Source organism: Schistocerca piceifrons, chromosome 3 (assembly GCF_021461385.2).
Source record: "Schistocerca piceifrons isolate TAMUIC-IGC-003096 chromosome 3, iqSchPice1.1, whole genome shotgun sequence".
In the NCBI taxonomy this organism is placed as follows: domain Eukaryota; kingdom Metazoa; phylum Arthropoda; class Insecta; order Orthoptera; family Acrididae; genus Schistocerca; species Schistocerca piceifrons.
This window is the reverse complement of record NC_060140.1, coordinates 959,437,276-959,461,037: the sequence shown is the minus strand read 5'-3', so window position 1 is coordinate 959,461,037 and position 23,762 is coordinate 959,437,276. Positions and strand designations below refer to the sequence as shown.

At 40.0% G+C, this 23,762-nt stretch overlaps 1 protein-coding gene across 2 annotated transcripts in view; it reads left to right on the top strand.

Moving 5' to 3' along the window:
• The window catches only part of LOC124789898 (WD repeat-containing protein 91-like), a 216,886-nt gene that overhangs the window by 155,684 nt on the left and 37,440 nt on the right, over positions 1 to 23,762 (top strand). The gene's annotated exons all lie outside the window — the stretch shown is intronic.

Below are 23,762 nucleotides of genomic sequence, written 5' to 3'. Positions count from 1 at the left end.
ATAACAATGCCACTGTCATATCTTAGCAAAAGATTTTGCTAACAAACTGAAAAAATCACAAGCAGATTGAAGGCTTCTATCCAGTCACTCTGCCACATTTTCAATTCCCTCCCATGAATTTATTAAAAGCTACACATGTTGCTCAGAAAAAGACCTGGCATAATATGAACTTTGCAGGCTAGTTATCCATAAGGCACTGGTACATCAGTTACACAGAGATAAGTAAAATGCACAAAACATCCCTTGCAGCATAGGTCGGAATGAACTGCTTGCCACAGTAAACAGATAACTAGCATGGGTGTATGGTAGTGATAACATAGACCTACCTTTTTGTGATGTATAATTGAAATCCATCCACATATATTTGATGTGTTAACCTTACATTCCCTTACCTGTTATGAATATGTTCCTATGCTGAATTCCCATTTTGTGTGACTTGATCAAGCTTTGCAGTAATACAACACAACTCTGGGAGAAGTTGGTACTCCATCAAATAAATAAGAAGTTAATCTTATAGAATCATAATATATTGTTGACACGTTATCTCCTCCAGTTTGTATGTAACACATTAGTCACAACAAAGATGCAAAGTTCAAGTGACATTCATCAGAATTCATGGAGTCTATACGACCAATATTAGCATTGACAAGACACATCTCCCTTTACCAAAATAGTGATTCCCATATGTTGTTGTTGTTGTTGTTGTTGGTGGTGGTGGTCTTTGGTCAAAAGACTGGTTTGATGCAGCTCTCCATAGTACTCAATCCTGTGCAAGCTTCTTCATCTCCAATAACTACTGGAACCTAGATCCTTCTGAATCTGCTTGATGTATTCATATCTTTGGTCTGCTTCTACAATTTTTACCCTCCACGCTTCCCTCTATTACTAAATTGGTAATTCCTTGATGCCTCAGAATGTGTCCTACCAACCAAGCAATTCTTCTAGTCAAATTTTACCACAAATTCCTCATCTCCCCAATTCTATTCAGTACCTCCACATTAGTTACATGATCTACCCATCTAAGCTTCAGCATTCTTCTGTAGCACCACATTTCAAAAGCTTCTTTTCTCTTCTTGTCTAAACTGATTATCATCCATGTTTCACTTCCATACATGGCTAGACTCCTTACAGATACTGACCCTTAAATCTATACTCGATGTTAACAAATTTCCCTTCTTCAGAAACACTTTCCTTGCCAATGCAGGTCTATATTTTATATCCTCTCTACTTTGACCATCGGTTATTTTGCTGTGATTCTTCAGTTTGTCCCGGCGTATTTGTTGCGTGAACAGTCCACGGGTATACTGCTGTTTCATAGTATCCAACGGGCACAATATTTTGGCGATCAGACATGTCACCATCGTCATGTGCGCTGACAAACTGAGCTCCTGAGGGCCTGCAGATGATTTAAATCCCCTCCCCCTCGCGAGCCACTCCCTTCGCTGCCCGTGCCCTCGCGCTGGCCGTTGCGAAGACGTGGGCTTCGGAATCTGTCGTAGCGTTGATGTGCTTGCTATGTCCGCCCTGGTCGCCAGTTCATACTTCTTGCTGAGAGTCTTCTTAATTACATTCAGTGCCGGGTCCCAAGCCTAGCTGAGATTGTAGCTGCAATCTTGGTTGATAAGATCTTTCCTGGTACGAATTTCGATAGCCTCCCTTATAACGCTGTCCCAATATTTAGAGGTCTGATCCAGGATCTTGATACGCTCATAATCTATCTCGTGTTTCTCGGACAAACAGTGCTCTGCTACCGCCGACTTATTTGGATATTTCAGTCGAGTGTGCCTTTGATGTTCTCAGCAACGATCTTCGATGGTGCGTATTGTTTGTCCGATATAAGTCTTCCCACACTCACAGGGAATTTGGTATTGGCCGGCCTTCCTCAAAGCGAGGTCATCTTTCACACTTCCCAGTAATGCCCGTGTTTTATTGGACGGGCAGAAGACGGTTTTAACTCAGTGTTTCTTTAATATATGGTCGATTTTCCCTGATAGTGTGCCATTGTATGGAATAAAGGCAGTGGCTACCTCTTCTTCCGTGACTTCATCCGTCTCCACAGGTTGTGCTGTGGTGGTGGGATGGAGAGCGCGTCTAATCTGCCATTCCGAGTACCCGTTTTTTCGGAACACGGTTTTGAGGTGTTCCAATTCCTGGGGCAGATTTCTGTATCTGAGATGCTGTGCGCCCTGTGTACTAGTGTTTTTAGTGCTCCATTCCTCTGAGAAGGGTGATGGCAGCTGCCTGCATGCAGGTACAGGTCAGTGTGCGTTTTCTTCCTGTACACACCAAGGCTCAGTGTACCATCAGCTCTTCTCTTGACCGTGACGTCCAGGAATGGTAATCTTCCTTCTGCTTCGGTCTCCATAGTGAATTTGATGTTTGGATGTATAGAGTTTAGGTGTGTAAGGAAATCCAGGAGCTTGTCCCTACCATGGGGCCAGATGACGAACGTGTCATCAACGTAATGGAAGAAACAAGTAGGTTTCCAATTGGATGACGCCAAGGCTTCCTCCCCGAAGTACTCCACGTACAAATTTGCGTTCACTGGTGAGAGTGAGCTGCCCATTGCAACTCCATCCATTTGCTCATAGTATTCCCCATTAAACAAAATACGTTTGCCGCAGCCTTGAATACAACTCCCAGGAACTATTTAAACTTCATCTTAAACTGTCCAATCAGTTTCATTTGTGGACCTGGGACTGGGTGGATGGTGTTACCTAGACGACAGCCAATTTGCACATAAAAAGGCCACTGGACGTCAGATTTCAAAATTCTCACGTCTCTCGGATAAACCATCGTTGGAGGCACCATGCAAGACGATCATCAATCTCACTGGCACGGAGCTGTCTCATTAGGCAGTTTCGGTTCTGGAGAAGGGACTCAACTTTGCTCCCACCCTTAGGTTCACGCCGGTCACGGACATCGTCAGTCCAGTGGAGCAGGTTGCAGCGCGATTACCCCCTGAAGCAGTAGAAGAAGTGCGTCAGGAAACCTGCCGGGCTCTGACCAGAACTGAACCTATGAAGACTAACATTACCAGCAGAGAGAGGGTGGCCATTCGGGACTTAAGAGAGCGCTCTGAGATTGTTATCTTACGTGCTGACAAAGGCATTGCCACTGTTGTTCTTTCCCGTAAGGACTACATTGAGAAGATGCAGCACCTGCTAGATGACGACTCCTATAGGAAGATCAACGCTGACTCCATGAGGAAGGTGGAGAACAATACCAGGCCTCTACTCGAGGACGCGGATCTACCAGAGGGGGACGGCAAGAAACTGTCACCTCAAGGACCTGTACCACCAAGACTTTATGGTCTCTCTAAGGTCCACAAAAAGGGGGTACCTATGAGCCTGATTGTCAGCAACATTAGGGCACCTACTTACTTGCTGGCAAAATATCAGGCTGAATTACTTAGCCCCTATGTAGGTAAATGCCCTCACAATATCCATAACTGTGGATTTTGTGAAACGTCTCGACAACTTCAGACTGAAAGACACTGACATCCTAGTGAGCTTCGATGTGGTTTCACTATTCACCAGGGTGCCTCTACGAGAGTCAGTCGAGCTTATTGGGCAGAAATTTGACGAGAAGACCACCGAACTCTTTAGGCATATCTTGACCTCAACGTATTTCCTGTTTAATGGGGAATACTATGAGCAAATGGATGGAGTTGCAATGGGCAGCTCACTCTCACCAGTGAACGCAAATTTGTACGTGGAGTACTTCGGGGAGGAAGCCTTGGCATCATCCAATTGGAAACCTACTTGTTTCTTCCATTATGTTGATGACACGTTCGTCATCTGGCCCCATGGTAGGGACAAGCTCCTGGATTTCCTTACACACCTAAACTCTATACATCCAAACATCAAATTCACTATGGAGACCGAAGCAGAAGGAAGATTACCATTCCTGGACGTCACGGTCAAGAGAAGAGCTGATTGTACACTGAGCCTTGGTGTGTACAGGAAGAAAACGCACACTGACCTGTACCTGCATGCAGGCAGCTGCCATCACCCTTCTCAGAGGAATGGAGCACTAAAAACACTAGTACACAAGGCGTGCAGCATGTCAGATGCAGGGAATCTGCCCCAGGAATTGGAACACCTCAAGACCGTGTTCCGAAAAAACGGGTACTCGGAATGGCAGATTAGATGTGCTCTCCGTCCCACTACCACAGCATGGAGATGGATGAAGTCACGGAAGAAGAGGTAGCCACTGCCTTTATTCCGTACTAAGGCGCACTATTGGGGAAAATTCGCTGTATATTAAAGAAACACCGAGTTAAAATGGTATTTTGCCCGCCCAATAAAACACGGGCATTACTGGGAAGTGTGAAAGATGACCTCGGTTTGCGGAAGGCCGGCATATACCAAATTCCCTGCGAGTGTGGGAAGACTTTATTGGACAAACAGTACGCACCATCGAAGATCATTGCCGAGAACATTAAAGGCACACTCAACTGAAATATCCAAATAATTCGGCGGTAGCAGAGCACTGTTTGTCCGAGAAACACGAGATAGATTATGAGCGTACCAAGATCCTGGATCAGACCTCTAAATATTGGGACAGAGTTATGAGGGAGGCTATCGAAATTTGCACCAGGGAAGATCTTATCAACCAAGATTGCAGCTACAATCTCAGCTAGGCTTGGGACCTGGCACTGAATGTAATTAAGAAGACTCTCAGCAAGAAGTATGAACTGGCGACCAGGGCGGACATAGCAAGCACATCAACGCTACAACAGATTCCGATGCCCACGTCTTCGGGACCGCCGGTGCACGGGCGCGGAAGGCGAAGAGAGCGGCCCGCGGGGGGAGGGGATTTAAATCGGCCGCAGGCCCTCAGGAGCTCAGTTCAGCGGCGCACCTGACAATGGCGACATGTCTGATCGCTGAAATATTGTGCCCGTTGGACACTATGAACCGGCAGTATACCCGTGGACTGTTCGAAGTTATGTTGCTGTTCATATAGAAAAACACGTCTACTACTGTAACTGTCTCATTTCCTACTGTAATTCCCTCAGCATCACCTGATTTAATTTGACTACGTTCCATTACCCTCATTTTCCTTTTGTTGATGTTCATCTTATATCCTCCTTTCAAGACACTGTCCTTTCTGTTCAACTGCACTTCCAGACCCTTTGCTGTCTCTGACGGAATTACAGTGTCATTGGCAAACCTCAAAGTTTTCATTTCTTCTCCCTGTATTTTAATCCCTTCTCCAAGTTTTTCTTTTGTTACCTTTACTGCTTGCTCAATATACAGATTGAATAACATTGGAGATAGGCTACAACCCTATCTCACTCCATTCCCAGCCACTGCTTTCCTTTCATGCCCTCAATTCTCATAACTGCCATCTGGTCTATGTAAAAATTGAAAACAGCCTTTCACTCCTTATATTTTACACGTGTCACCTTTCAGAATTTGAAAGAGAGCATTTCAGTCAATATTGTCAAGAGCTTTCTCTAAGTCTACAAATGCTATAACCTATCTTCTAAGTATTGTCTCACATGTTCCTACATTTCTGCAGAATCCAAACTGATCTTCCTTGTGGTTGGCTTCTACCAGTTTCTGAATTTGTCTGTAAAGGATTTTGTGTTAATATTTGGCAACCATGACTTATTAAACTGATAGTTCGGCAATTTTCATACCTGTCAGAACATGCTTTCTTTGGTATTGGAATTATTATATTCTTTTTGAAGTCTGATGATGTCTTGCCTGTCTTATAGATCTTGCTCACTAGATGGAAGAGTTTTGTCATGACTGGCTCTCTCAAAGCTTCCATAGTTCTAACAGAATGGTGTCTACTCCTGTGTTTCAACTTAGGTCTTTCAGTGTTATGTGAAATTCTTCACACAGTATTGTATCTCCCATCTCTTCTTCATCTACATCCCCTCTAGGAAAGGGAAGGGTAAACTGGCAAGGTTGTTTGCGAAATCTATAAGGGGGGACACTATTACTCATGGATGTACCTCTTTTTTTAGACTAATATCAGTGTCCAATGAGCGAAAACTCACAAGATTCTAAGAACAGTAAAGTAAACAATAATGTTACCATATTTAACAAAAACATTGGTTGATTAAAGAAAAAAGTAGATTCTCACAAAAGTAAAGTAAAAAATAATGTTACCATTTTTCACCAAAATATTCGGGGATTGAAGAATAAACTAGATGAGCTCCTGGTTCGTTTAGATGACATTGAATCTGATAGTGTAATAGATATACTATGCCTGCCTGAGCATCACATTATGTCTGATATGGAAAAGGTAAATATCAGTGGTTATAAACTAGCTGCACATATGAGTAGAGAGAATAAAGTGAGAGCAGGAGTTGCCATATATGTCAAAAGTTATCACTGTGTAGAAAGCTTAGATACAAAAACGTTTTGTGTAGAGCAACATATAGAAGCATGTTCTTGTCAACTTAAACTGAAGGAGGGCTCTTTTATAACTGTAACAATATATAGGTGCCCTTCATGAAACTTTCATTTATTCCTGGAAAACTTGGATGCCTTGTTGTGCTATCTGTCAGATAGGGGAAAGTAAATTATTATTTGTGGAACTTCAATGTTGATTCACTGAAAGAGTGTAATAGGAAGAATGACCTGGAAGTCTTGCTCGGTTCTTTCAATTTGAAATCTGTCATTAATTTTTCTACTCGGGTAGTAAAGGACAGCAGCACATTGATAGATAACACTCTTATAGACCAATATAAGTTTAAAAACATAAATTCTTGTCCTGTTGAGAATGGCCTTTCTGATCATGGTGCTCAGCGAGTTATAGTATATGACATAGCTCCAGTCAGTAATTGAAAACTACCCTCTAAAGTTGTGCATTCAATTAATGACTTAACAATTAGAAATTTCAGAGAAAATCTTCAGCAGTTAGACTGGGATGAGGTGTACAAGGAACCCGATGCTAATTTAAAATACAACTTATTTCATGATACACTTGTAAGAGAATTTGAAAACTGTTTCCCCAAGAAAGTAGTTAAATCTAATTATAAGAAACCATGCAAAAAACCTTGCCTTACTAAAGGATTAAAAATATCTTGTAACCACAAAAGGGAACTGTATCTAACAACAAGAAAGAGTAATGACCCAGAAACAGTCAAATATTATAAAAACTACTGTGCTACATTAAGAAAGTAATTAAAAAGTCCAGAAGCATGTGCATCATGTCTGAGATTAATACCTCTGATAACAAAATCAAAAAAAATTGGAATATTATTACAAGGGAGACAGGGCAACCAAGAGCACAGGATGACGGCATTATCATGAAAGTGAATGGAAACTTGACATGCAACAAGCCAGAAGTCGAAAACATTTTGAATAATCATTTTTTAAATGTTGTAGAGAAAATAGGATCTAAATGCTCATTAGAGGAAGCAAGGCAGTTAATGGAAGAGGCCATACCCACCCAATTTGATACAATTGAAATTCCACCCACCTCTCCTTCTGAAATTAGGAAGATGATTAAACACTCTCAAGAATAAAAGCTCACATGGAATTGATGACATTTCCAGCAGGATAATAAAAGCTTGTTCCCAAGAGATAAGTGGGATTCTTAGCCACATATGTAATAGCTCTCTGAAGCAGGGTATTTTCCCAGATAGACTGAAGTATGCCATTGTTCAACCACTGCATGAAAAAGGGGATATGTCTGATGTCAACAACTACCGCCCAATCTCTGTTCCGACTGCCTTATCCAAAATTTTTGAAAAAGTAACGTATTGTACAGTAGCTTCACACCTTTGTAAAAATAAAGTTTTAACAAAAGGTCGGTTTGGTTTCCAGAAAGGTTTTTCAATGGAAAATGCTATATTTACTTTCACTAATGAAATATTAAATGCTCTGAGTAACTGGAAGTCACCCGTTGGGATTTTTTTTTTTTTTTTTTTTATCTCTCAAAGGCTTTTCATTGAGTAAATCATGGAATACTTCTAGATGAGCTCAAGTACTGTGGTATGAATGGGACAACGCTCAAATGGTTTGAATCATACCTAACTGGAAGAATGCAGAAAGTTGAAATAAGCAGTTCACGTAATATGCAAATACTGGTGATTTCTCAAACTGGGGAACAATCAAGAATGGGATGCCGCAATGTTCGGCCTTGGGTCCTCTGCTGTTCTTAATATATATTAATGACTTGCCATTCTATATTCACGAAGATGCAAAGCTGGTACTTTTTGCTGATGATACAAGTATAGCTATTACACCCAACAAACAAGAATGAACTGATGAAATTGTAAATGATGTTTTTCAGAAAATCATTAAGTGCTTCTCTGCTAATGGGCTCTTATTAAACTTTGACAAAACACAGTATGTACAGTTCCACACAATAAATGGAATGACACCATTAATAAATATAGACTTCAATCAGAAATCGATCTCTAAGGTAGAATATTCAAAATTTCTAGGTGTATGCATTGATGAGGGGTTGAACTAGAAAAAACACACTGAAGATTTGCCGAAACGGTTGAGTTCAGCTACTTATGCTATTAGGGTCATTGCAAATTTTGGCAATATACATCTCAGTAAATTAGCCTGCCATGCCTATTTTCATTCGGAAACATTCCACGTGGGAAAAATATATCTAAAAACAAAGATGATGAGACTTACCAAACAAAAGCGCTGGCAGGTCGATAGACATACAAACATACACACAAAATTCAAGCTTTTGCAACAAACAGTTGCTTCATCAGGAAAGAGGGAAGGACAGGGAAAGATGAAACCCACATCCTTTCGTCTTTCCCTCTCCTTCCCTCTTTCCTGATGAAGCAACTGTTTATTGCGAAAGCTCGAATTCTGTGTGTATGTTTGTGTTTGTTTGTGTGTCTATCGACCTGCCAGCGCATTTGTTTGGTAAGTCTCATCATCTTTGTTTTTAGATATATTTTTCTCACATGGAATGTTTCCCTCTATTATATATATATTTATATATGTATATATGCACTTATGAAATTTGTTATTAACAATCCGAACAAATTCAAACGTAATATCAAAAGTCTGACAGATACCCATATACCATTTAAAAGGAAATTAAAAGAATTTCTGAATGGCAACTCCTTCTACTCGTTAGATGAATTTCTGGATATAGGAAGTGCCCCCCCCTCCCCCCACCCAAAAAAAAAAGTATTAAGTGTCATGTAATACCTTGTATAGATACCTTTTATTAACCTGACATGTTCCACATAATTACAAAGTGTCCTATTCATGATCTATGGAACAAGTACTAATCTAATCTAATCTTCCATTTCCATAATATTGCCCTCAAGTGCATCTCCCTTGTATAGACCCTCTATATACTCCTTCCACCTTTCTGCTTTCCCTTGTTTGCTTGGTATTGGTTGTCCATCTGAGCACTTGATATTCATACGGGTGGATAGCTTCTCACCAAAGGTCTCTCTAATTTCCCACTAGGTGGTGTCTATCTTACCCCCTAGTGATATATGCTTCTAAATCCTTACATTTGATCTCTAGCCATTCTTGCTTAGCCATATTGCACTTCCTGTCAATCTCATTTTTTAGACACTTGTATTCCCTTTCCCCTGCTTCACTTACTGCTTACTGCATTTTTATGTTTTCTCCTTTCATCACTTAAATGCAACATCTATTGTGTTATCCAAGGATTTCTACTAGATCTCCTCTTTTCACCTATTTGATCCTCTACTGCAGGGCTTCCCAACCTTTTCAGCTGGCGGACCCCTTCTTCAGTCAAAAATCCAAGGCGGACCCCTAGTCAGTCAAGAGCACAGTAACTTTAAATTTCAGAGCGAAACCCATCCGAATTGAAAGCTTCTTAATGCAAGTGCTATGTTCCCAATGATCCCCCACCCCCACGAGGTATCAATAGTCTTTGGTTTAGACATGAATGAAAACAACTTGAAATTAACGATCCAATTTGAATTCCCACTGTATCCTGACACTCACTAGTGGATTTACTCCCATTGTTCAATACACTCTAGTCTGATTAAAATTACTTGATAATTGGCATTTCACATGTTGGAGCTGCCTTCCTCCAAGAGCAATCAACGTCACGTCCAAACTGTTCGCTGTTGAAATGCTGACGCTTGTGGTCAGTTCACTTCCACTGTTTGGCTACTGTTGTGTAAGGAGCATGCATATTTTGTAACAGTCGTGTGTGTGTGTGTGTGTGTGTGTGTGTGTGTGTGTGTGTGTGTGTGTGTGTGTGTGTGTGTGTGGTTTTTCGTGAAATCCGAAGAAAAATGGGCAAATGTATGTAAAGTCTATGGGAGTCAAAAATCGACTTATTAGGTAGTGCACTGACAAAGCAAGTTTAACATTTGATGATGCCAGGGGCCACATACGTGCCAGCGAGCGCTGTGATTGGTCGACAAAACTCGCTCCGCACATGCGTAAAAGGTTTCAGCGCATGTAGCGTTGTGAGCTGGCGCACAAACGACCCCCGTATTGTTGCGAAACAGTCGATCAGAGAAGCCGCATTCTCCGGCACTAAACTGTGTATGCGTTCTCACTTAGGAACCGCAAAGGCTGCTTGGGAATACAATCTGATGTAAAAGTACACATGTTTTTCAGGCGAAAAATAAAATAGTTATAAATTTGATTTTCACATTTTTATTCAATAATTTTACTCATTATTTTAGACGATTTGGTGAAAGGTGGCCGCAGACCCCCTAGAAAGAGCTGGCGAACCCCTAAGGGGTCCGCGGACCACACATTGGGAAGCCCTGCTCTACTCCATTCACTATTTCATCTCTCAAAGCTGCCCATTCTCCTTCTACTGTACTGCTTTCCCCTGTTCTTGTCAATTGTTCCCTAATAATCACTCTCAAATTCTCTACAACCTCTGGTTCTTTCAGTTTATCCAGGCCCCACCTCCTTAAATTCAGTTTCTTCAGTTTTAATCTACAGTTCATAACCAATAAATTGTGGTCAGAGTCCACATCTGCCCCTAGAAATGTTGTACAATTTAAAATCTGTTTCCTAAATGTCTGTCTTACCATTATGTAATCAATCTGAAACCTTCCGGTGTCTCCAGGCCTCATTTAGGTATACAGCCTTCTTTCATGATTCATAAACCAAGTGTTAGTTATGATTAAGTTATGCTTTGTGCAAAATTCTACCATGCAGCTTACTCTTTCATTCCTTACCCCCAGTCCATATTCACGTACTACTTTTCTTTCTTTTCCTTTTCCTACTATTGAATTCCAGTCCCCCATGAGTATTACATTTTCATCTTCGTCAACTATATGAATAATTTCTTTTATCTTATCGTACATTTCTTGAATCTCTTCATCAGTTGCAGAGCGAGTTGGCATATAAATTTGTACTACTGTGGTAGGCATGGCCTTCATGTGCTTGTTGTGTATCTTGGCTACAACAATGTATTCACTGTACTGTCTGTAGTACTTCATCCGTGTTCCTATTTTTTTATTCATTGTTAAACCTACTCCTGCATTGCCCCTGTTTGATTTTCTGTTTATAACCTTGTATTCACTTGACCATAAGTCCTGATCCTCCTGCGAATGAGCTTCACTAATTCCCACTATGTCTAACTTTAACAATCCATTTCCCTTTCTAAATTTTTCTCGCTGACCTGCCCAATTATGGGATCTGACATTCCATGCTCTGATCTGTAGAACACCAGTTTTGTTTCTCCTGGTAACGACGTCCTCCTGAGTAGTCTCTGCCTGCAGATCCAAATGGGGGACTATTTTACCTCCGGAATATTTTACCCAAGAAGATGCCATCATCATTTAACCATACAGTAAATACAGATTCTCATATAAAATGAAAGTAACACTGTTGCAGTCACACTGGACTTGGAAAGAAGCAATGGTATAGTTCTGGACCAGATTGGCAATAAATGCAGAACTACCTACCCCACAGTCACGACCAGAAGGTCATCAGAGATGAAGTAATTACAACACTGAGAATGTACACACTAGATAATAAGCATTGTCCAACTCACCAACAGCAGGGTGAGAGATTACATAATGACACAACATAAGCTTTGTTCATTTACACTACCAACATCTAAGTCTATAGATACTGTAATCATCAAAATATAACTTCAAAACACCAATTACGCCTTACATGAAGCCCCATGGGCAACGCCAGTGCCACTGTGGACAACAGCATACTGTAGCCAGAGAGAGGAGCCGAAAGGCGCATTTCGCAGTCGAGCCACGCTATCCCACAAGCTGTGCACTAGGTCAGCCTATGGGACTGTATGGAGTTGTACTTTGTCAACATGAACTATTACAAAGCTTATTGCACAACTGAGATGGAACTCCCATTTGACACGTCCTGCCTCAGCCAACACCCAACGCTTTTTCCCCACATAGTGGTCTGTCACTTATGTTTATAACTTTTCAGGCATCTGTGATGTCAGACAGACAAGTTAAGTACTATTTACACTTTTGATGATAATTTGTCCCACACTGGTCCTTCCAATGGAGATTCTTCCAGAACACAGCTTGTAATAATTTTATCCTCATGCCAACTCATTAAAAACATATTTTTTGGATCGACTGTTATTCTTTTCCCTTACTTCAGGCTTGGGTCGTGGCTACCTGCTTGTTGCTAAGGGCGTCTGTCCCTGCAAACTGCAGCTAACTTTTAGATCTTTCCCATTGTATTCTTGCACCTAGCCCCCCAGAAACACTCAGACACAATGCTCTGAAACCCTGCCATGGTGACTTGCAAGTTACCAGCTATCCACCATGCAACCGTGGTCACATTCACCCATCACGTAACAAAGCAAATTCTGATTCTAGTGGCTTAATTAAAATGTAACTATCTTGTGATGCAGTTTGCACCAATCAGTCATACATAAAAGAAAGCATACATACCTTATATAAAAGAAAGCATACGTACCTTACATAAAAGAAAATATACATACCTGTTATGTTCCACTCTTCTTTCTTATCTCAATTGAGTGTCTGAAAGAAGTGTGGCCAGTGATATAGCATATTACTGCCACATCTAAACTCATCAGCTAACATAGTGTGGCATAGTGTAGCATAGGACTGTACAGACATACCATCGTTTCATGGTAACACAGACTTCTACATGGAGGACATAGTTGAAGGCATCCTGGAGGTTGAGAAGCAACTGAAAGAGTTGAATCCCAGTATGTTTTTACAGAAAGTAGTCTTCAGAATTGGCCCCTCGCTTAGCTTCCGTGTATCTTGAATATCTCACCCCGTGCAAAGTCCCAAGTGACTGAAGTAAGTGCTGGTCACTCCTCTACATAAAAAGGGTAAAAGAACAGACTCAAAGAATTACAGGCCAATATCCTTAATATAAATTTGCAACAGAATTCCTGAACATATTTTAAGTTGAAACAGGGAAGCTTCTGTCTACAAATCGGCATGGATTTAGAAAGCATCACATGTGCAGAACTGAGCTTTCCATTTTCTCACATGATATCCTGTGAATTATGTATGTAGGACAATGGGCAGATTCCATATTCCTAGATTTCCAGTAAGCATTTGACGCAGTACCCCACTGTCGAATTTTACAGTGTTACTTGTTTGCTGCTTGATATAGTCATGTCGATTAAATACAGTGCAAAGTGATAAGAAACCAAATGAGCACTTAAGGTCATTAGTAGGGAAGGCAAATAGTCAGATTCAGTTTATTGAGAGGATTTTGGGAAAGCGTAGCTCATCTATAAAGATAATGGTATAGAAAACTATTGTATTGTGATGCATTCTTGAGTATTGTTTGAGTGTTTGGGATCCCCACCAGGTCAAATTAAACAAAGACACTGAAGTAATTCAGAGGCTTCTTGTTATATTTGTTATTGGTAGGTCTGATCAACACATGAGTATTACAGAGATGCTTTGTGAACTCAAAGGGGATTCCCCAGATGGTAGACAATGTTCTTTTCACAAAACACTGTTTGGAAAACTTAGAGAAATGGCATTTGCAGATGACTGCAGAATGATTCTATGCCACCAACATACATTTAACATAGGACTGTAAAGATAAGATAAGAGCAATTAGTGCTCGTACAGAGGCAAATACACAGTCATTTCTCCCTCACTCTGCAAGTGGAACAGGAAAGACGATGAGTAGTAGCAAAGTACCATCTGCCATGCCCCAAATGGTGGACTGCGAAGTATTTGTGTAGGTGTGGATGTAGATAAACAAAAATGTGCACCAATGGAATTTTATTTAAGTATGCAAACAAAACATTTTAATGTTTGAATGAGTTTCATAAGTGTAAATATGCATACAGGTTGATGACATATAATCTTACCCCCAGAGTAGCTTCCTCTTTTGTAAGATCTCCATAGCTTCCTCTTTTGTAAGATCTCCATCAGTGGTTCCATGTTAATGTTCCAAAAGATGGATCCAAATATGCACACTCATGACAGGATTTGGGTATTACTTTGCTTCCAGATGTCTCTAGGTGTGATAGAATCAGTACCTGATTCGTACATATTTTCCAAACAAATTTTGAGCAGCCTTGAATCTCGTATCCTTTGTAACAAAGGGAACAGAAACAACACTACATTAATTAAAGCACCAGAGATATCTTGCTTTGATGTATGTGCTAATTTGACTGACAGTTTATTGTATCTTCTGTCAACTCACAGTTGTAAAAATGAACGTGTTACTTGCTGATTCTGTATCATATTCAATAACATGAGCTCTGCCACACAGAAGTTTCTCTAACATATTGCTAACCACATCTAGCAGACACAGTACTTACTCTTTAAGGGAGTATACATCATCTTAAAAGTTTCTTATCAGAGAAAAGAAATGGTGTTATTGTGGTCTTAAGTCCAAAGACTGATTTGGTGCGGCTTACTATGCTAGTTTATCCACGTCAAGCCTCTTCATCTCCGAATGACTACTGCAACCTACCTGCATTTGAATGTCCTTACTGTCTTCATCCCTTGGGTTCCCTTCACAATTTTTACCTTCTCCTCCAGAACCAACAAGACAATTTCTTGGTGCCTGAGAATGTGTCCTATCAAGTGATTGCTTCTTTGAGTAAAGTTCTGTCACAAGTTTCTTTTCTCCTCAGTTTGATTTAAGGCTTCATTGGTATCTCTTCTTGTCTGAACTGCTTATTGTCCATGTTACACTTACATGTAAGACTGCATTCCAGGCAAATACCTTCAGGAAAGACTTCATAACACTTAAATTTATATTCAGCAAATTTCTGTTTTTCAAAAACACTTTCCTTGCTACAGCCATTCTGCTTTTTATGTCCTCTCTACTTTGGCCATCAAGTTATTTTGCTGCCCAAATAGCAAAACATGTCCTAATCTAAATACCCACAGCATCTCCTTATTTTGTGTGATTACATTCCTCATTTTACTGTTGTTGATGCTCATTTTATAATCTCATTTCAAGACACCGTACAATCCATTCACCTGCTCTTCCAAACCCTTCGCTTTTGCTAACAGAATTACAAAGTCATCACCTAACCTCAGAGTTTTTATTTCTTCTCTTTGAACTTTAATTCCTTTTCCAAATTTCTCCTTCATTGTCTTTACTGCCTACAGTTCTGAGTGGTCAGCGTGCTTGACTGCCACAACAGAGTGAGGTGGTGCAGTGGTTAGCATACTAATCTCACATTCAGGATGACGACGGTTCAAGTTCACATGTGACCATTCAAATTTAGATTTTCTGTTAATTCCCTAAATTGATCGAGTCTGAAACTCTGCTCCATCTCTAAAAACCTCATTGATGGGATGTTAACATGTAATATTCCTTCCTTCCTTCACTGCCATGCATGGAACCTGTATTCAGTTCCTGGTACTGCCAGGGATTTTTCCTTCATGGGAGGACTGGAACGGGGTGCACTCAGTCTCGAGACACCAATTGAGGAGCAACTTGACTGAGTATTAGTGGCACCAGGTCTCCTAAACTGACACCTGAAGGGCAGTATGCTGACCCCACACCTCCATATCGCATCCAAAGGACACCATAATGGCCAGTTGGTCCTGATTGACCTGTATGTGGACAGAACGGTGGTGCTTCCTTGCTTGCAATGTACAGACTGAATAACATCAGGGATAGATTACAACACTTTGTCACTCCTTTCTTGACTACTGCTTCACTTTCGTGTCCTTCGATTCTTATAACTGCAGCCCGGTTTCCGTACAAGCTGCATATAACCTTTCAATCTCTGTATTTTTTCCCCACCACCTTCAGAATTTCAAAGAATGCATTCCAGTCAGCATTGTCAAAATCTTTCTCCATATCTACACATGCTGCCTTGTGCATAAATTTCTCCGGGCCCCGAACTGACCTCCCGTGACATCGGCTTCTATCAGTTTTTCCATTCTTCTGTAAATTGTTTGTGTCAGAATTTTGGAGCCATGATTTATTAAACTAATAGGTCAGTAATATAACACCTGTCAGCACCAGCTTTGTTTGGAGAGGGAATTTTTTACATTTTTTGTGAAATCTGTGGTTATTCTCATATATCTTGGACACCAGGTGGAAGAGATTTGTCACGGTTGGCTCTCTTGAGGCTATCAGTAGTTCTGACGATATGTCATCTACTCCAGGGGCCTAAAATTTTGTGCTTTTTGTGTTCTGTCAAATTCTGCTCACATTATCATATTTCTCATCACATATTCATCTACTTCCTCTTCCCTTTCTATAATATTGCTTCAAGTTCATTTTCCCTTGTAGAAACCCCCTATATATTGCTTCCACCTTCCAGTTTTCCTTTCTTTGCTTAATACTGTCTTGCCATCTGAACTCTTGATATTTATACAGTTTCTTCTCTTTCCTCTAGGCTTCTTTAATTTTCCTAGAGATGGTAGCCATCTTTCCCTTCATTTTACATGCTTCTACAGCCTTGCATTCATCCTCTAGCCATTTCTGCTTTGCTATTTTCCACTTTCTGCCAGTCTCATTTTTTAGAGATCTGCATTCTTTTTCACTTGCTTTATTTGTTGCATTTCTGTAATTTCTTATTTCATCACTTAAATTCAATATTGTCTCTCTTATTGAAAGATTTCTAATAGGCCTTGTCTTTTTATCTGTTTTATCATTTGTTGCCTTCCTTCATTATTTCATCTCTGAAAGATGCTCATTTGTCGTCTACTATACTACCTCTGCTGTTTCAGTCAAATGCTCCCTCTCAAAATCTTGCTAATCTCTGATTCTGCCCAGCTTCCATTTCCTTAATTTCCTACCTTTTTGCAATTTCTTGTAACTGTGACATAAAGTCACACAGGCAGAATGCAAAGTCTGCCATGAGAGCTTTGTCTGTTACTCACTGTCTTTATATATCTAGTCACCAAGGTGTTCACAACAATCTGAGGATGGGTTCTACTCAGAATGCGTCAAATAAAGTTTAAAATCTGCATTTGAAATATCTGTCTTAACATTACATTATCAACCTGAAACTTTCCAGTGTCTCCAAGTCTCTTCCATGTATACAGCCTTCTTTTGTGTTCCTTAAGCCAAGTGTTAGCAATGATTAAATTATGCTCCTTGCAAAATTCTAACAGGTGGCTTCCTCTTTCATCCCTTTTCCCTAGTCCATATTTTGTTACTATTTTTCCTTCTCTTCCTTTTCCTACTGTCCAATTCCAGTACCCCATCACAGTTAAACTTTTCTCTCCCTTAACTATCTGTATTATATCTTTAATCTTATCGTACATTCATGAAATTTTTTCATCTGTGGAACTAGTCAGCATGTAAACTTTTACTGCTATAGTGGCTGTTGGCTTCAGGTCTGTCTTGACTACAATAATGCATTCACTATGCTGGTCATAGTAACTACCCACACTCCTATTTTCTTATTCATTATTAGATCTACTCTATTAGTACCCCTGTTTGATTTTGTATTTATCACCATGTACTCACTTGAACAGAAATTGTGTTCTCCTTCACTAATTCCCACCATACCTAACTACAACCAATCCATTTCCATCTTTATTTATAATCTCCCTTCCCAATAAAGGGACCATGCAAAGCTGCATGGAAATTAATAAATGGTGTTGCTAAAGATGTAAGAAGCAAAAAAATTAATGTAAGTCCCCAAAAATTCAATGATTTCTTTATTAAATCTGTTGAAAATGTAGGAAATACTATAATCAAACCTGATATCAGTTCATCAGAGTTACTTTCTAAAAATGTTTGCAGAACACCAACAGACACATGAAATCTTCAGACAGTGTAGATATATATGACATATCCTGTAATTTACTAAAGAAAGTAATAGACTATATTGTGTACCCCTTAACATTCTGTATAAATAAATGCATATCTGAAGGATATTTTCCCGAAGAACTCAAAGTGGCTAGGGTAATTCCAATATATAAAAAGGGAGATATGGACTCACCTTCCAGTTACAGACCAATCTCCATAGTCCCAGCTTTTTCTAAAATACTGGAATGTGTAATTTACCAACAGCTATCTGTCTATTTTGAAAAATTAGGAATAATTAGTGAATCTCAGTATGGTTTTAGGAAAAAGTTGTCTACTGCGGATGCTATAGACTTTGTAGTCAAATACTTACATCAAGTGTTTGAGGATAAGGGCTATGCTCAACTCACATTTTGTGATCTAAGCAAAGCTTTTGACTGCGTAAAGCATAAGCCACTCCTATAAAAACTGGAATTCTATGGCATTAGACATAACAGCCTTAAATTAATAAAATCATATCTTCAGAATCGTAAGCAAGTTGTTTGTGTAGGGAGAGAAATGTCGAGCATAGAGCAAGTCAAGGTACGTGTTCCGCAGGGATCTGTGCTGGGCCCCTTTTTGTTCCTGGTAATGATAAATGATCTGCCGTCATTTATCAAGTCCACCACTGTGTTGTATGCAGATGATACAACATTTCTTCATGCTAGTGAGGATTTCAATAGCCTTAAAACTTGTGCAGCAAAGACAATTGACCAAGCATCCTATTGGTTCAAGGCAAATGGATTCCTGCTGAATGAAAACTAAACACAACAGATGGTCTGTAGTCTTAGAGACAAGCTTCTGTCAGATGATCCAAGTTATGTCAAATTTTTGGGGGTATACATTGATGATAAATTATCTTGCGGTCAACATGTACAATATATTAGTGGTAAATTGTCAAGAGTTATTAACCTGTTAAGGCGACTTATGGATTGTGTTCCTGAAAAATATGTTAGAACATCCTATTTTTCATTCTTTCAAAGTATAATAACATATGGAATTATTTTGTGGGGGAACTCTAGCTGTATACATGACATATTAATACTACAAAAAAAGCTATTAGGATAATTACTGGTTCTGCATATAAGGCACACTGTAAACCATTGTTCTGTGAACAGAAAATCATGACTGTTATAAGCTTGTACATATACTATGTTCTAATTTATACGAAGAAGAAATTACCAGAAACAAAAACCAGAGAAAATGTACACAGCCACAATACAAGAAGGAATAGGTGCCTCTATATTCCTTACCACAAATTGTCAAAGTCACTCAACAGCTACGAAATCATGGGGTACAAATTATTTAATAATCTTCCTCAATCTGTTCAAGAATTACCTGAACAATTATTCAGACAAACAATTCATGACTGGCTAGTCCTCCACCCATTCTATGACATAAGAGAATTTATCAACTGTAATATAATACTATAATGTTAACAAGAAACCTGTTGTTTCTTTCAAACTATTAATTGTATTTTAGTATGTATATGATGTTGTCTATTGCTGTAATGGCCGAATGACAATAAAATTATTATTATTATTATTATTATGGTTCGACCCATAGGATCCCAGTTTTTTTTCCCCAACAGTGGAAAGTCCAGTATGGAATAACAACAATATTATGAAAAGAGTAGAGTGCTACTCGCCTTGTAGAGGAGACGTTGAGTTACAGACAAGCACAACAAAAAGACTGCTGTACATTTTAACTTTCAGTCTAAAGGCCTTTTAAGCTGAAGTAGAAAACATACATACATTCACACATGTGCAGATCACACACACATGAACACTGTGTCTGGCTGCAGTGCCCAACAGCAGTGGTCAAGTGAGTGTGAATTGTACTTAAGTGAATGTGTGTCTCTTTTTCTACTTTAGTTTTGTTTTTCCTCATGACAATATCCTCCTGAGTAGTCCCCACCCAAAGATCCAATTATCATTTAACCTTTTAAACAAGAATTTCACGCCCTCAGGAAAAATTACTGCTGTAGTTTCCCCTTGCTGTCCACCTTTTGCAGTACCAATACAGCAAGACCATGTTGTCCACATTACAAGGCCATATCAGTCAGTCATCCAGACTACTGCCTGTATAACTACTGAAAAGGCTGCTGCCCTTCTTCAGGAACTAGAACCATATGTTTGTCTGGCCTCTCAACAGATAATCCTCCATTGTCATTGCACCTATGTTACAGTTATCTGAATCATTGAGGCTCTCAGGCAGCTCCCTTCCTCCCTCCCCACTGCTGCCACTTCAGCAAGGTCCTCGGTTCACAGGAGGAGAAAAGAATACTATTATATAATTTCATTTGTGTCAACTAAACTTTTGCTAATTAGCTTTTGTTTACAGGATTTTCATGAATGTGGTTATCTGCTAGTAAGGATCTAAGTAAGACTTAAACTCAAGGTTTGCACAGTTTTGTATGCATCTGTTACAGTGAGAAGCTGCGGACCATTTTTTTTTCTATAGAACGTTGCATGATGTACCCCATGGATCTGACAATAAATGTTCATTTACAGGAGTTTCCCAGGTTTCTTCTTTTCTGAAAAATTCTTGATTGTACCATAGCTCTAAGGTCTTTGTAAAATTTTAACATTTGTATCTGTTTCCATCAGTGAAGAGCTCTATTTATGGAACACTCTGGCTCTGCAGACAGCCAGCCTTCTATTACCAAATTTGGCCAATTATGGCTTCAAGTGAGATTTGATGCCCCTTCTCGTATGTGGCACAACAATATTGACGATACTTTGAACAGAGTACACTCTGGATTGGACATTGTCATCTACATTAATATGGCTACAAATTCTTTCTATGCAGAGTCATCACAAAAAAAGTTAGTGCATCAAATTTGGATAAAGTCCCAAAATTTCGATGATTGCCTCCACAATCATAAGGAGCTAAGTCTGACTGTTGTGAAACTGGCAAGGCTCCCACTTTTATCCCAGAGTGTGGCATCTTATTGGCTGGATTATGTCATGATGACAACATGGAACTGGTGCTTACTGAGGTGCAACCTTCCCCCACAACAGGCAGTAAACTGCGAGAATTTGTCCTGTCTGTACACATTTCCTGGCATTGCTAAGTGTTTTCCGGTGTCTCTATTGAAGTTGTTTTCACATAGTCAAACAGCTTCCATGGTCACCAAATCCTGATACTTTGTGTGTGAGGAAGTACTCACATTTGTTCAAACAAAATCTTTTGTTTATTTAACAGACTCTATTTGACCACGGCTGATTTTTTTCCCCAAATATCTGTATTTAAGGTGACACTGATGCTTCATATAGCGATCAGCAGCAGCCTGCATAGACTGGCCAACACAACTTTTACCATACTCCCAAGGCATACTATACAGGGTGACCGGGCCAAAAATCTCACGAAATAAGTGTCAAAGGAAAAAACTACAAAGAATGAAACTTGTCTAGCTTAAAGGGGGAAACCAGATGGCGCTATGGTTGGTCCACTAAATGGCGCTGCCATAGGTCAAACGGATATCAACTGCGTTTTTCTATTACGTATTCGTGTAGTATGTAAATGTATAATGTTTTAGTTGGACCACTTTTTTTGCTTTGTGATAGATGGCGCTGTAATAGTCACAAACATATGGCTCACAATTTTAGATGAACAGTTGGTAACACGTAGGTTTTTTAAATTAAAATACAGAACATAGGTACGTTTAAACATTTTATTTCGGTTGTTCCAATGTGATACATGCACCTTTGTGAACTTATCATTTCTGAGAATGCATGCTGTTACAGCATGATTACCTGTAAATACCACACTAATGCAATAAATGCTCAAAATGATGTCCGACAACCTCAATGCATTTGGCAATACGTGTAACGACATTCCTCCCAACAGCGAGTAGTTCGCCTTCCGTAATGTTCGCACATGCATTGACAATGCGCTGACGCATGTTGTCAGGCGTTGTCGTTGGATCACAATTGCAAATATCCTTCAACTTTCCCCACAGAAAGAAATCCGGGGACGTCAGATCCGGTGAACCTGTGGGCCATGGTATGGTGCTTCGACGACCAATCCACCTGTCATGAAATATGCTATTCAATACCGTTTCAACCGCACACGAGCTACATGCCAGACATCCATCATGTTGGAAATACATCGCCATTCTGTCATGCAGTGAAACATCTTGTAGTAACATCAGTAGAACATTATGTAGGAAATCAGCATACATTGCACCATTTAGATTGCCATCGATAAAAGGGGGCCAATTATCCTTCCTCCCATAATGCCGCACCATACATTAACCCGCCAAGGTCTCTGATGCTCCACTTCTCGTAGCCATCGTGGATTTTCCGTTGCCCAATAATGCATGTTATGCCGGTTTAGGTTACCGCTGTTGGTGAATGACGCCTCGTCGCTAAATAGAACCCGTGCAAAAAATCTGTCATCGTACTGTAATTTCTCTTGTGCCCAGTGGCAGAACTATACACAACGTTCAGAGTCATCACCATGCAATTACTGATGCATAGAAATATGGTACAGCTGCAATCGATGTTGATGTAGCGTTCTCAACACTGACATTTTTGAGATTCCCGACTCTCACGCAATTTGTCTGCTGCTGATGTGTGGATTAGCCGCGACAGCAGCTAAAACACCTACTTGGGCATCATCATTTGTTACAGGTCGTGGTTGACATTTCACATGTGGCTGAACACTTCCTGTTTCCTTAAATAGCGTAACTATCTGGTGAACGGTCCGGACACTTGAATAATGTCGTCCAGGATACTGACAGGGGAACCTCCCCATCACACCCCCTTCAGATTTAGTTATACGTTGGCACAGTGGATAGGCCTTGAAAAACTGAATTCAAATCAATCAAGAAAACACGAAGAAGTTGTATGGAACTATGAAAAAAATCGCAAAATATACAAACTGAGTAGTCCATGCGCAAGATAGGCAACATCAACGCAAATGTGAGCTCAGGAGCGCCGTGGTCCCGTGGTTAGCATGAGCAGCTGTGAAACGAGAGGTCCTTGGTTCAAGGCTTCCCTCGTGCTAAAAATTTAATTTCTTTATTTCCGCAAAGTTATGATCTGTCCGTTCGTTCATTGACGTCTCTGTTCACTGTAATAGGTTTAGTGTGTGTGTTTTGCGACCGCACTGCGAAACCGTGCGATTAGCAGATGAAAGGACGTGTCTCTCCAATGGGAACCGAAAACATTTGATTGCAAGGTCATAGGTCAACCGATTCCTCCACAGGAAACACGTCTGATATATTCTATACGACACTGGTGACGGCACGTGCGTCACACGACAGGAATATGTTGTCGACCCACCTAACTTGTACACTTGGCGAATGGGTAAAAAGATTCTTCTACCTTGCCCGATTTAGGTTTTCTTGTGGATGTGATAATCACTCCCAAAAAAGTGATGAAAACATAAGAGTTTGTCACATAAACTGCAACAAATGAATGCAACAGTTTCACAGTCGCACAGTTTTCCCTGTGCTCTGTCAAAACATATGTTTTTAAAGTTTTCAAATTTTTCCGTGTGTAGGCCGTCAAATCCTGCATATGTCCAAGAAAATCTGAACATGTTCTGGAATTTTTGAGAGCGAAGTTGATTATGTGTGAGTGCCTGATCTTTGATAATTGT